General features: G+C 43.9%; 1 pseudogene; it reads right to left on the reverse strand.

The window, feature by feature from the left end:
* Window positions 1–13,281: 13,281 nt before the first annotated feature.
* LOC100596991 lies at window positions 13,282–14,183 on the reverse strand (annotated as a pseudogene).
* Between the last annotated feature and the right edge of the window lie 976 nt (window positions 14,184–15,159).

The raw sequence follows: 15,159 nt of genomic DNA on the forward strand, positions 1-15,159 counted from the left end.
CATTGTGTAGACGACGAAGTGGAACCCAGGAAAGTAGAGTGATTGGCTCAGGGTCACCCAGTTGGTTAAGGACAGAGCCAGATTCGAGTCTAGATGTCTTACTTTCCAAACCACTGCTCTTTCCATGCATCTGTGTAGTCAACAGCCACTCATGAGGCATCTGCTTTGAACCAGGAACTGCAGTGGCTGCTGGTTATAGAGTCATGAACAAGGCAGATACCCTCCTCAGACCATGGGCCTTTGAGTTCACAGCCAGATCTTATATGCATTATACATACCTTAGTACACATATCATTAACAATTGTGAGAAGTGTTGTGATGGAAGTGAGCAAGGGACAATGACAGAGAATAACAGGAAAATCCTATTTGCCATACTTCCTTAATTCTGGGCATACATCTTCAAAAACATTTTGCTATTTCTGAAACCAAGATGCAACTTATAATAGATGCAGCCTGGGATGCTATTGAGTGGCATTTTTACTTTCTGAGACATCTTACAGTTGATAGTATCTTAGGTCAATGATAGAGAGTAGATAAAGCAGTCAGAGAAGACCTTTGTTCATCTAAACCAAGTCCTGGAGGCTGAGAAGGAGCCAGTTATGCCAGGAGCAGGGGAAGGAACATTCCAGACAATGGGATCAGCATGTGAGAAATGCCAAAGGCAAAAAGGAGACCAGGGTAGCTGGAGTGAGGAGGGAGGTCCAAGGAGTGCCTCGAAGAGTGTGCAGTGGGTCCAGCCTCGGGAGTCCTCCTGTAGGGGAGGGAGGCTGCCAGTGAGCAGAAATAAATGCAGAATTACAAACTGCGCTGGGGAAATGAAAAGACAGCCATGTGTGCAACCTTATCAATAGGAAGACTTGGAGGTCATTCAGAGTCATTCAGGTCATTCAGAGGTTTGGAACCTGTGGTCAGGAGTTTGGATTTAAACAGGAGAGTGACACAAACAGCTTTGCATTTCTAACAGATTGCTTTTGAACAATTCCCCAGAAGGGAAATATAAAATCTATGTTATTTATTTATGGAACAATATTAGAATCAGGGAGTTGAGTTAGGGGGCAATTTTAGGAGTGCAGGCAAGAGATGGCCATGACTCTGATTAGGGTGGGGCAATAGAGGTGGAGAAGGGGCTGATTTGAGAGATCCTTAGATGGTGCCCCACATACCTCCCTCAATGTCTGGCCACAAGTTGAGGGGGATTATTGGGAAGAAGTGAGAGAACAAAAGCCTAGGTTTGCTACAGTAGGTAGGTATGGTGTGTCTTGCTCGCTTGTTTTTTCATAGTTACACCCTCTGAGGATATTCTATACTTTTTTTTTTTTTGGTAGAGATGGTGTGGTCTTGCCATGTTTCCCAGGCTGGTCTCAAACTCCTGGGCTCATATGATCCTCCCACCTCCCAAGGTGCTAGGATTACAGGTGTGAACCATGCCCAGCCTCTATACTTTCCTTAAGTCTTTTCCAACTCTGGCACCATGGAACCCTCTTGAAGGAAAGGAGAGGGATCCCCATGGTGAAGAGATGGCTTTGCCTCTTTCTGCTCCTAAGCATGTCCTCCAGTTACCTGTGCCTCTTCCCCATCTCCTCTTTCCCCCTTCTCAGATTTGCCTGATTAACCACTATATACAAATATGATGGGGAGGTGGAATTGTATATAATGTGTTTCACTGAATGCTGTTGGCATCTTTCTCTTTCACCCCAAAATGGTTTTGCCCTGACTGGTCATTGGTAAATCTTCAGGGCTCCTGGAGTCCACTAGAACCTGAGCCCACTCCCATCACACAGCTCCACTGCAGCCATCAGCAGTTATAAGAAAGTGGTAAGAGAATGATTTCTGTGCTTAGGCCTCCAAAGCCCTAGAATAGCCCACAGCTGGGGCCCAGTGTGTGAGAAGCTGGGACTCTCTGCTCTTGCTAACTCAGCCTTTTGTCTTTCTCCATTTTTCTAGCCTGAGTGTGTCAGCTGTGAAGTCACCAACAGAAATCTCACAGAGCATGCACCAGCCTCCTCCACCTGCTCATGGCTCCTCTGCCTGCTGCTTCTCCCGGGATGTGGGGGCTCTGTGGGCAGAGATGAGTTTAAGTTCAGAAAATGACAAGGGACCCACGTGTGTGTTCCTGGTGATGAGGGCTCCTGCTGCTCTCCTCTCCCACTTATGCCTCCTCTCATGGCCTCAGCCAGCACCAGGAGGCATCACCAAGCTCCATGGGCCCAGCCGGGCCAGCGGGGCACCCCCTCCTCCTGCCTGCTCATTCCACAACACCTGGCTCTGCCTCCCCATCATCTGGCACTTGTAGGACCAGTGCCAGGGACTAGGTCATGAATTGGGAGCAGAGCCCTATTTGCTATTTCCAAAAATATCCACCCCTGTGTGGTTTGAATTTCTCTGGCATTTGTCAACCCTCTGCTTATTTAGCATTTTGCCTCTGATGGCTGAAGTTTTAGGTTCATTTCACAGCACCATATCCTATCTCTCCAACTAGATAGTAAGCTTTTGGGGAACCAGGTCGATGTCCCTTCATATTCGCTGACCAAAACCTTGCTTGGGGTGTTAAAGATTTCAAAATTCCCAGAAGCACTGTTTCCATAATTCATATCTTGGAGTTGTTGTGATTCAGGTGGCCTTGGCCTCTTGGCCTCAAAATACCCAAGTTGAAGAGAGAAGGGAAAAGCCAGGAATACATGGGCCTGATGCCAGATGAAGCCTCAAGCATGCCAGCAATTTAAACTAGAGGATCATCGTAAAGTGACATCATCTTGGATGCTATTGTCATCCAAGGGGTGGAGCCCTCCAGCTGTGAATGATGGATGGCTTTCATCTTGATGACTAATTCTAATGCATAAGAGTGACTGTCTGGAGTCCTGTGTAGAAGAGGACTCTGAGGTTGCACCCATGACTGGTGGGAAAGATTGACGGGCTCATTGGCACTGTTTGCATGGGTCTAGAGAAGAGAGAGAGTGTGCTTTAGCCATTCTCCTCTGAACAGTGCTGCGAGTTTGGAGTTGGGTGAATGGCAGAATTCATGGATCCAGAGCTCCTTCTGTGAAGAGCAGAACCATGTCCATAAGTGAAAGTGGGAAAGGGTGGTCTTGTCTTCATGGCAGAATGGTCTGGCCTAGTTCAGGCTGTGGTTTACACAGTAGATTCCTCAGCACAGTTCTCCTTTGGGGTACCTGTAACACATATCTGGGATTCAACACAGAGCTACATACAGTCATGGAGACAAGGCAAAAGGAGATGTGACCAGAGGAAGGCTTGAACCTTTGGGTTCATTTCACATACCCCAGATACTAAGCTATTAGCAACTGCGTTAACTCCAGACCCTCACTCATTAGTAGCTCAGAGCGTTTTGATATAATGGCAGCCTTGTTCTGGATTTGCACCTAAGGCTAGATCTCAGTGACTCCCAAAGAGCTGTGCTGCCAGGGCAGAAATTAATGAGCATCGAGATCCTGTTTGCAACCTAGATAAGCACAATGGCCTCCCAGCCTTCAGGTTTATTCCACTCCAATTCATCATTACTAATGCTTCCAGAATGTTCTGTCTAAAGCATATTTATCATCCTCATAGCCCCTTGTTATGATTCTTCAATGAATCTCCTTCACCTACAGAATAAAATCTAAGCTCCCTAGCCTGGTCTGGTGAGTTTCCCATGACATATGCTTTCTGTCTGTCTATGACCCTCTGCATCTCCATTTCTGTCCTTGCCTTATGTTCCATTCACATGGAACCACTTGAGAACACCAAAAGTCCTGAGTTGCTTCCCTCTGCCATTCCTTTGTCCATCCTGCTTTCTCTGCCTCGAATGTTCTCCCCAACCTTCACTGTTGAGGTCAGCGGAATCCAAAGATGACTCCCAATGACTCTTGCCTTTATACAGTCTCCCCCTCTTGAATATGGGCCAAATCAATTAATATGATGAAATGTCATCATAATTGTGTTACTGTTTAGCTGACTTTGAGTTAATCAAAAGGGAGAGTATCCTGGGTGGGCCTGACCTAATTGGAAGGGCTTTTAATAGATGGTGACACATCAGAAAGATGTGGCCCTGCTGGCTTTGGAGACTTAAGCTTCCATATTGTGAGAAGCCATGTGAGAGTAGGCTCAAGAAGTGGAGAGAGTCTCTGATCAACAGCCAGAAAGGAAGTAGGGACTTCAATCCTACAGTGACACGTAACAGAATTCTGCCAACAATCTCAGTAAGTTTGGAAGAGGTCTCCAAGCTCTAGATAAGAACCACAGCTGCCTGACACCTGAATTTCTACCTTGTGAGACCCTGAGTGGAGAACACAGCTAAGCTTCACCTGGACTCCTGAACCACAGAAACCATGAGATAATAAATATGCATTGTTTTAAGCTGCTGTGTTTGTGGTAATTAATTACACAACAATAAGAACTCTTCCTGATGTTTCAAGATTCAGCTCAAGAATTATCTCCTGTAAGATTTACTTGACTCTGTCAGGTGGAACGGGCCACCTCCTTTGTAGTTCCAGGTTCCCCCTGTAGCTGGGGCTTATTTTTTAACATGTCACATGCTATGGACTGAATGGTGTCCCCTGCAAAATTCATAATTGGAGCCCTAACTCCCAATGTGATATATATGGAGATGGGGCCTTTGGGAGGTAGTTAGATTTGGATGCCATGGAATCAGTGTTTTTATAAAAGGAAGGTATACCTGGTTCTTTTTGTGCAATGTGAGAACATGATGAGAAGGTGGCTGTCAACAAGCCAAGAAGAGAGCCCTCACCAGAACCCAACCATGCTGTCAACTTGATCTTGGACTTCCAGCCTCCAGAACTGTGAAGAATAAATTTCTGTTGTTTAACTCATCCAGGAGATGGTATTTTGTTACAGCAGCTCAAGCTGACTAAGATGCTGTTTACTTGTCTGTTCCCCTCACTAGACTGTGAGACCCTTGAGGGAAGCCATTGCCTTGTTCATCCTTATCTCCCCAGTGCCTGGCACAATGTCTGGCATATGGTAACTGCAGTAACCGAGGCCGAGAGCCATAACTCCCTCCAGCCTAGCTTTGTTCCTCTCCAGCATCCCTCAGATATCCCCAGGGTCTGAGGCCTTGGAATGTCCTTCCTCCTAGGATTTCTCAGAGGAAATCAACGAGACATGCCTCTAAAGTAAACAATCAGGCATTGGGAGATACAAATGCCCACTTGTACCAAACCCCACAGCTATTTCATAATTTATGGATAGTTCTGGGGAGATAAATATTGGTTTTGATTATTTTACTATGAATAATTGAAAGCAATCTCAGAGTACATTAAGCAGAATCCTAGTCCCATGAAAAGCTCAACAAAGAAAAAAGTTTACATAATGAAGGAGGTTTGAGGAGTGCTTCTTCCCATTTCCGTTTCTTAGAGAGCCACAGAGCACCTGAACACATTGAAGACCATGAGAAGTCCTGTAGTAAAGAAACCTGCCTAATAGTTCAAACACATCTCATGTTTATGTGTTAAAAATGAACTCGATGAAATAATACCTGTTAATTTCTCATGATTGGAAAATACTTCGGGAAGTCTTGCAGTATATGATCTAAAATTCTATAGCCCTAAAAGTCAGCTCCTTCTGCCTCCTGCTGTGAGGAATGTGGATATCCAGGCTGAGACAGTGAATCCTTGTGTTGCACTTGAGGGAAATGAGGCCGAGAAGAGGCAGAGTTACTTGTCCTAAGCACATAGTCAGCTTTGACTGAGGCGGGAGCAAAGCACAGTACATTCCTTACTGCCAATTCAGTGTCCTGTCCCCTCGTTACATTGGCTTGCTAAAAAGTAGACCAGTCAGCACATTCTTCATCCTGCTTATATGTTGCTGTGTAACAAATCACCTCAAACTTTGTAGCATAAAATATGAACAAACACCTTTTATTGTTATCTCTTCTAGTTTTGCAGGTTGCTGGGATCAGCGAAGTGGTCCTTGCTCAGGGTCTCTCATGCAGTTGCCGTTAAATGATGGCTGAGGCTGGGGTCATCTCAAAGTCTTTCCTATTCCCATGTGTGATGGTGGATGCTGCCTGTCAGCTGGAAACTCAGCAGGGCCTGCTGGCCAGAACACCTGCTGACAGCCTTCCAAGGAGACCTGGGTTTCTTCACAGCATGGTGGCTGGATTCCAAGGGCAAATGTGCCCATGCACACCCTTTTATGACCTAGCCTTGGAAGTCATGCAGCATCTTTTCTACTGCCTTCTACCACTTAGAAGCAAATCACTCAAGTTGCCCCATACTTAAGGGGAAGGGAATTAGACTCCAGGTTTTGTTGGGAAGAGTCTCAAAATGTTTATGGACATGTTCTAAAACCACCATGTTCCTATTCCATCTGGTGACTCATAGTCTTGCCCTCTTCCCCCAGGCAAGTTCCTCTGGCCTCTGCATGTCACTTGTTGGTGGCAAAGAGATATTACCATTACAGAATTTTCTCATTCATAGGTTACAAAACTTAGCAAATGTTGGTTAATATGTCTGTGAAACTGGTGAAGGTTTTTTTTTAGAGGAGAGATTAGAACTAGAATCCAGGAATTCCTAAAATGTGGTATTCACCTTGAGCCCCAATTACACTCATCTTTATGCAGTCACATTCATTATGGTCTGTTTCTGACCATCAAAGTGTTCCCTTCATATATAGCATAGCATAGATAAATTTCAGTCCCCAAACTCAGATATGCAGGAAATAGTACTTCTCTTATTATTCCATAATTCAATCTCTCTCCAGTCACAGTTCTGACGAAGATGGGAGCGGCAGAATTTAATCTCAGCCAATTTATTATTTGCCCTCATCTCTACACCAGAGCCCTTGGAGGAGAAGGAACCCACCCCTGAGATGTGAGGATGGATCTTAATCTCTGTAAGCCAGGCCTGTAACAACCATGCCTGCTGTTTAATGTTTGGTGGAGCCATTCAAGACCTTGGCGAGTGAAGCTTGCAATTGTGTAAGAACTTTGCTGGAGCCACCACACATACCTCAAATGGTCCCCCTTGAGTCCCTAAAGTCTTGCTGACTCTGGGGCCTTCCCTGCCTTAAGCAGCTGGGAACATGACTGGCCTGACTGTGGCCAGGACAGTTCTACCTTGGTCCATTAGGATCAGTGTGATCTGTTCTCCTACACATCACTCCCTTGCCTATGTGACTGGCTTGGCTAAGTTAGCCAGCCTGGATCTGGACTCTCTCTACTTATGAAATATAAGACTCATACGAATGTAGGTGGCCAATATGCCTCATTGTGGTCCTGCTCATTATGGTTTGCTTCTTACCATAAAGATGGTTATTCCCTATTTATGAGATGTGTCTTTTTTTTTTTTTTTTTTAGAGGGATTCTTGCTCTGTCACAGGCTGCAGTGAAGTGGCGCAATCTCAGCCCACCGCAACCTCTGCCTCCCGGATTCAAGTGATTCTCCTGCCTCAGCATCCGAGTAGCTGGGATTACAGGCATGTACCACCATGTCCAGCTAATTTTTGTACTTTGAGTAGAGACGGGGTTTTGCTATGTTGTCCAGACTGGTATTGAACTCCTGGCCTCAAGTGATCTGCCTGCTCGGCCTCCCAAAGTGCTGGGATTACAGGCGTGAGCCACCGCACCTGGCAGAGATGTATCCTTATATTTTCTCAGATGCCTCTGTTTAGTACACAGCCAGAAGAAACAAGAGCCCCAAGAATTTGAGGTTTTTTTAAAATAGCTTTATTGCAATATAATTCACATACATACAATTTACCTATTTAAAGTGTGCAATCTAATGTTTTAAGTATATTCACAGAGCTATGCAGTCATTATCACAATATAATTTTGGAACATTTTCATCACCCAAAAAAGAGCCCAGTACCCACCAGTATTCACTCCTCAGCTCAGGCTGTAATATCCCCACATCCCTGTCTCAGCCCTAGGCAACCACTAATCCCAATAGATATTTTATTTTTTGTAGTATGGTCTCATTTCAAATAAAAACTAACTAAATATCTCTATGTAGCTATATGTTTACATTTATACTGCATGTCACCATGTTGTCAGTCGTTATGGGGGCATAGATTAATGAGTGCTATGGTTTGAATATTTGTGTCTCTTCAATACTCACATATTGAAATCCTAACCTCTGAGGTTAAGGGCGGGGCCTTTGGGAGGTGATTAGCTCATGGGGGCAGAACTCTCATGAATGGGATTACGCCCTTATAAAAGGGGCCTGAGAGAGAGACCTCTTGCTCCTTCCACCATGTGAGGACAAGCAGAAAAGTCACCATTTATGAACCAGAAATCAGGCTCTTGCCAGACACTGAATCTGTTAGCACCTTGATCTTGGACTTCCTAGATCCAGAGCCAGTCTGATGCCAGGCCCCCAACCCAATGTGCCTCTAGAAGTGTGTGCAATAAAGTTCTGTTGCTTATAGGTCACCCACTATGATATTTTATTGCAGTGGCCTGAATAGACTAAAACAATGGGGGACTTTCATAATCACCAGCAATATTTGAATTTAAAATTCACTTTCGTATTCAGAAAAATTATAGATCTCTCTCAATATAAAGGTTAGTAATGTCTTCAGTGTTTTCATTCTGTGTGTGTGTGCAAAAGCTTATGGATACTTTCAAACAATATAAAAATACAAAGAAAAGTATAATAAACCCCCCATACTCATCACTTATGCCGGGTAAAGTGTTAAATCATTGTATGAAGGAAAGAATCTCTTGTGATAATAAAGAGGGGAAGATTGCTTTCCTGAAAAACTTTTGTTTTAAACTTCAGTTTTCTAATTATATATGATTTGTTACTGAAAAATTTTGGAAATATAGAAACTAGAAAACTAACATCTTCCATAATTACATCCTCATAAAAATAATCACTGTAAAAGATTTTGTATCTATTCTTCAAAATCTTTTTCTATGCATATCCTAACATGGAGATTTGCTGATGTTTTTAACAAAAAGGCTATCATACATGTACACGCTATTTTGCAACTTCCTCCTTGTGGCTAACGCTATATTTTAGACATCTTCTTTGTCAGTATATTTAGACCTGGGCAACTTAGGGAGAGAAGGAAGATCTTCTCTACTTTTTTTTGGACTTGAATTTTCATAGCAAGAGTCCATCTCATTACCGTCAGTGGCTTGCACGACCACTACTCTAACCGCAACCACAAGATTAGAGTGAAAAGCACAACGTTGTCCCCATTTATGTTCAGGGAATGCAGAGATGGATCCTACGTGATGTTGATGATGATAATAAAGATGGTGGTAGTGATTATAATAATAGATCTTGATATTTGAAAAGCATTTGGACCTACCTTATGGTGGAAATTCAAAACAAATTATCTTTGTTATTAATAATACAACAAATAAAGGCCGAGCTCAAAGTTGGGGATGCAAAAAGACCTGGAGTAGTTTCCCCAACACAGCTTCCTGACTGTGCTCTTTCCTCCCCTCTAATGAGTGCCATTTATGTTTTACTTTCTGCATTTCAAGGAATAGCAGGGAATGGATTTGTTTCCATTGTATCTGTTTCAAGTTGTTCTTACTCCCATCTTCCTGTAGGAGTGAATGTATCCTTCACTCATATATGAGTCCATATAACTTCTTTACAGTTTAGTTTCTGATATATTTAACAGAGGGGGAGAAATTTTTCCAAGTAAGGGCCTTTGGGGGAAGATGCCTCTGAGTCTTGTATAATTTATTAATGGGAAAAACATTAATTTCACATTTCATTCTGCTGCAAAATCCATATGACCCCAGTCAGTTTGGTAAGTTTGCAAGGGCAGAACTGGCTTTTTTTTTTTTTTGAGACAGAGTCTTGCTCTGCTGCCAAGGCCCGACTGCAGTGGCGCTATCTTGGCTCACTGCAAGCTCCGCCTTCTAGGTTCACGCCATTTTCCTGCCTCAGCCTCCAGAGTAGTTGGGACTACAGGCGCCTGCTACCGCGCCCAGCTAATTTTTTTTGTATTTTTAGTAGAGACGGGGTTTCACCGTGTTAGCCAGGATGGTCTCGATCTCCTGACCTCGTGATCCGCCCGCCTCGGCCTCCCAAAGTGCTGGGATTACAGGCGTGAGCCACCGCGCCCGGCCAGAGCTGGCTTTTAAACAAAGTAAGTGTGGGACACCAGCTGCGAGACTAGGATAGATCTTGGCCTTCAACTTTCCCAAACTCTTCTTTGCAGAGGGGAAAACTGAGACCAAGAAGGGTAACGTGTATCACAGAAGGTTAGAGCCAGTCTGATGCCAGGCCCACAACCCAGTGTGTCTTTTCTGGGTGAAGAAGGAAATAGAGGCCTTGACTTCGAGGTGCCAGCAGGATCTGATGGGACATGGACGATTGAAATCTCCTTTAGTTATTAAAAAAAAATCTACCTTTATAGGTAAATGTCTATCAAGAAAGTTGCATAGAGAGACTCTGGAAGAAAAGAATTACATATTTCCCATAATGGGAGATTGTTTTATTATATAAAAATGTTCAAAGCATTCAAAACTCAGGAAATATAATGAGCATATCAAAAATTATCTGCATCTGAAAAAAATCTCCTCTTTTAAGACTGGAAATAGAAAAAAGCTGAGAGACAGGAGGAGCCACCTCCAACTTATACGAGGTTCCTTAAAATGGTGTAAGTGAGGGGAGTGCTGAGTGGAGGTTGGCTGACTGAATTATGTCACTAACTTACTGTGTAGGATGTGGGCAAATCACATCACCTCCCAAGACTTTCATTTCTTTTCCTGTAAAATAATAGTCTTAAACTAATAATTTCTAAGGACGCCTAGAACCATAAGAAGTTTCACCTGACGTTATTCCAACCACCTGCAAATTCTCACCAGCTTCTTCCAACCTGATGAGTTTCTTGTTGATTGTCAGCACTCAAGAGACTGCAGTAATTCTTCTTCCATTTTAATTAAAATCTTAGCCTGCCTGAAAATTATTGCTGTCAAGCCAGGGACTCAGAAACCCATGCTAATTAACATGGATTGGCATTCTCAAGATTCTCTGTCAAATGATACTTTATTTTTCATCTTGGAGACAAGTATTTTTTAACGTCTTATTATTTCTGAGTTGTCTTTAATGCTTAACACACCTCTGGGTGTACTTAATGTGTGGCTTACTCTCCTTTCCAGATCATTTAAATTAAAAACAGTTTGGCCTAAGAATTATTCTTCCAGCACTCTGCCTGATGCCACCAACCAAGCCACCATATGGTCTATTGTCTTGAGTGTGGCCTTTCAGGCTGAGACATTTTGTTTGAAATTAACAGATTTTGAATGTCAGGTCTCCGTGTCCTGACCCTTGTATTTTTCTGAGTGCTTTCCTATTTTAATGAAAAACTGTGATTCATATCTTCAGTCTACACCTTAGAAAACCTCAACTGCAAGACAGTAGACTTAACTGAGGAAGGTAATGGTGATGTTGATGATGACAGATAACATTCATCCACTAACGGTTATGACATCAGCCAGGCACTGTGCTAAGTATAACAAGAAATATATTTGGTCTTTGTCTCCAGTTGCCAACACGGTGCTCCCAAAACTGTTGGAATTTTCTGAATAATGAATTGTTGTTATTCATAAGGAACCCCTTTCAGTCACACCTGAGTTTATGCTAATGCAGTGACTAGGTAGCCTCAGGAAGGGGTTGATCACCAGAAAGATGGAGTGATTAGAGAGTGGGAACCTTCAGCCCCACCTACTACCCTCTGGGGGAGGGCTGGAGATTGAGCTCTATAAAAACTATTGAACAATGAGATTTGGAGAGATTTCAAGTTGGCAAACACATGGAGGTGCTCGGAGAGTAGTGCACCCAGAGAGGGCACAGAAACGCTCTGCACTCCCCAGACCTTGCCCTGTGCACCTTTTCTGTTTGGCTGTTCCTGAGTTGTATACTTTACAATAAGCCAGTAAACAAAAATATTTTTCTGAGATCTGAAATGCATTCTAGCAGATTATTGAACCTGAGGAGAGGGTTGTGGGAACTGCACATGTATAGCCAATTGATCAGAAGTTCAGTGACCCTGGACTTGTGACTGGTGTCTGCAGTTGAGGCAGTCTTGTGGGACTGAACCCTTAAATCTGTGGAACGTGACACTAACTATTTAGAGTTACTGTCAGAATTGAATCAAATTGTAGGACACCCAGTTGGTGTCCAGAGAATTGGAGAATTGGTTTTTGGTATTGGAAAATACTCTGGAGTGACACATGTATTATCCCATACTGAATCCTCTCAGCAGTCTTATAAGTACAGTTATCATGGTCATTGTACAGATATGGACCCTGAAGCCCAAAGAGATCAAGTAATTTCTTCAAGGTCAAACAGTCAACAGTACAGGCAGGGTTCAACTCCAACCATCTGACTCTAGACCTATTTGATATTATATTAGTCCATTTGTGTTGCTATAAAGGAATACCTGAGACTGGGTAATTTATAAAGAAAAGAGGTTTATTCAGCCCATAGTTCTGCAGGCCATATGAGCATGGCACCAGCATCTGCCTGGCTTATGGTGAGGCCTCAGGAAGCTTACAATCATGGTGGAAGGGAAGGGGAGCCAGCATATCACATGGCAGGAGAGGGAGCAAGAGAGAGAGGGGAGGTGCCGGATTTTTTTAAACAATCAAATCTCAAGTGAACTAATAGAGTGAGAACTCACTCTTGTTACACATAGGACCCAGCCATTCATGAAGGACACTCTCCCATGACCCAAACACCTCTCATGAGGCCTCACCTCCAACATCAGGGATCACAATTCAACATGAGATTTTAGAATGGACAAATATCCAAACCATATGAGAAACCTTAAGGAATGAAAGGAGAGTGACATGGTCCCCATATCTGTGAGTGCCCCAGCATAGCAGCAGCAGAAAGAAAAAGGCTCAGTTCTGAGTTAGTTGGTCTGCGCTTGTTTATGCAACAAGCATTTTTGAAAAGTCTACTGTGTGCCTATGTGAGGCACTGTGTTGGCTTAAGATGCTAAAATAGAGTCTGCACTGCAGAGCTTGGGATCTAACACCAGGAGCAGCTAAGTGTGCACAAATTATTACAGAGGAAGAACAAACATGATCCATGCCATGGAAGGTACAAAGCACGGGGAATTCAGGACAGGCCAAGCATTTCAAGCAAGAGTCATCATCAGAAAGTTGCAAGCTCTTTAAATAACTTTTGTTCTCTGTTTCAGCTGAAAAACTGAAAAACACTACCTCACCTCAGGGGGTCATTTCTTTTTTGTTTGCATGTGTCTTTTTTCTTTTCTTTTTAAAAGAAGCAAGCCTTTATTTCCTGGTTTTGCAAATAAAGCTAGCTGAGTTTGTTGCTTTTCGGTGATTAGTCAGAGACCAAATTCCATATCCTCCCCTGACTCTTCCTTGGCTTCAATTTTGTCTGGGGCTGCAGCAGCAGTAGTAGCAGCAGTGTCCACAGGAGCAGCAGCCACAAATGCAGATGGAGCAGCAAAGATGGCCTTGACCTTTCCAGCAAGCAGGAAGGTGTAATCAGTCTCCACAGACAAAGCCAGCACCCATTTGTACCTGCTGATGATAGAATAGGGAACTGATGCAACAGTTGGGTAACCAATCTGCAGACAGACACTGGGAACATTGCAGACACCCTCCAGGAAGCAAGAATGCAGTTTCCTCTGCCTTGTCAAGCACTTCAGGGTTGTAGATGCTGCAGTTGTCAAACACCAGCTGGATGATCAGCTCAAAGGAGGAGGGGGAGATGTTCTGCATGTTCACCAGTGTGGCTTCACTGGCTCCCACTTTGTCTCCAGTCTTAATCAGTGGCCCCTCACTCAGGATTTCAACAGAGCCCCTGAACATCTTAGTTCCTGATGCCAAAAACCTGTAAGAAAGGTCTTCTTGGGCCCCAGACCAGGGTTCCAGGTGAGCATAGTGACTTCACATGGGGCAATGGCACCAGCATAAGTGGCCGCATGTCCCTGATCTCAGTGAGGTCCTCCTTGGTGAACACAAAACCCACATTCCCCCGGAAATGAAATGAGGCAATGGTTTCTCCAGAGCTGGGTTGTTTTCCAGATGTCCTTGGATAGCCTCATGCATCATGGTGCTCTTGTCTGCCAGCCTTCCCTTGCAGGGACATTTGGATCTGCTGCATCTGCTCAGAGCCCACATTGTTCACTCCCACAATGAAGCATTTTGGATAATCATCCAAATGTTGGATGACCTTAAGGAAGTAGTTGGACTTCCAGGTCGCCCTGTCTTCCCTGGGCATCACAGCAGTGTGTCAGGGATTGCCATGCAGAGTTTTAAAGACGATGTCATTCTCAAAGGATGCCTGGAGAGAGTTGCATGTGGCTTTACAAAAAAGCATGTAAAAAATCAAATGCCTGTTGTCTGATGGCTGCAGGTGAACCTACTGTTTTATGCCTTATCCATTTGTCTGGAGTGCAGAAAGTTCTACCCCCAGAGAGGAGCAAGAAGCTTTGCCTGTGGGGTGCAGGGCCTGCTATGACCATGGCACCTCTCCTGGAGGACCCAGAGTTTCAGCATCTCCTCCTCCCTGTGATAAAACAACAATTCTCCACCATCTGGCCCACTCACCAAGACTGCCTTGTTAGTGGATCTCAGCAGGTGAGGCTTTGGAGCACAGGCACCAAGTCAGCCTAATACAGAGCTGGGAGGCACTCTCGGGGCAGTCCTGATTTAAAATGCTATCCTGTTGTCCCAGGTATAAACCAAAAATAAAATTCTAAGGCCCCCCCAACCATCTGAATAGACCCCTCCTTGGGGCCAAGGGCATTCCAAAGTTAACCTGAACAACTAGTTAGTTCAGGCCATGATGGGAATGGGGAGCTGGACATGCCTCATTATACCCCCCTCCCTTTTGAATTACTGACAAAACAGACTCTTTACGTCTGATAAGAAACATTTGCAATCCATTCTCTCTGAAGCCTGCTACCTGGGGGCTTCATCTGCCTGATAAATACTTGGTCTCCACAAACCTTTATCATAACCCAGACATTCCTTTCTATTGATAATAACTTTTAATGAATTGCCAATCAAAAAATCTTTAAATCTACCAATAACATGGAAGCCCCCCACCCCTGAGTTGTCCCACCTTTCTAGACCAAACCAATATACACCTTACATGTATTGATTGATGTCTCATATCTCCCTAAAATGTATAAAACCAAGCTGCACCCCAACCCCCTTGGGCACATGTTGTCAGGACCTCCTGAGGCTGTGTC

Source organism: Nomascus leucogenys, chromosome 4 (assembly GCF_006542625.1).
Source record: "Nomascus leucogenys isolate Asia chromosome 4, Asia_NLE_v1, whole genome shotgun sequence".
Lineage (NCBI taxonomy): Eukaryota > Metazoa > Chordata > Mammalia > Primates > Hylobatidae > Nomascus > Nomascus leucogenys.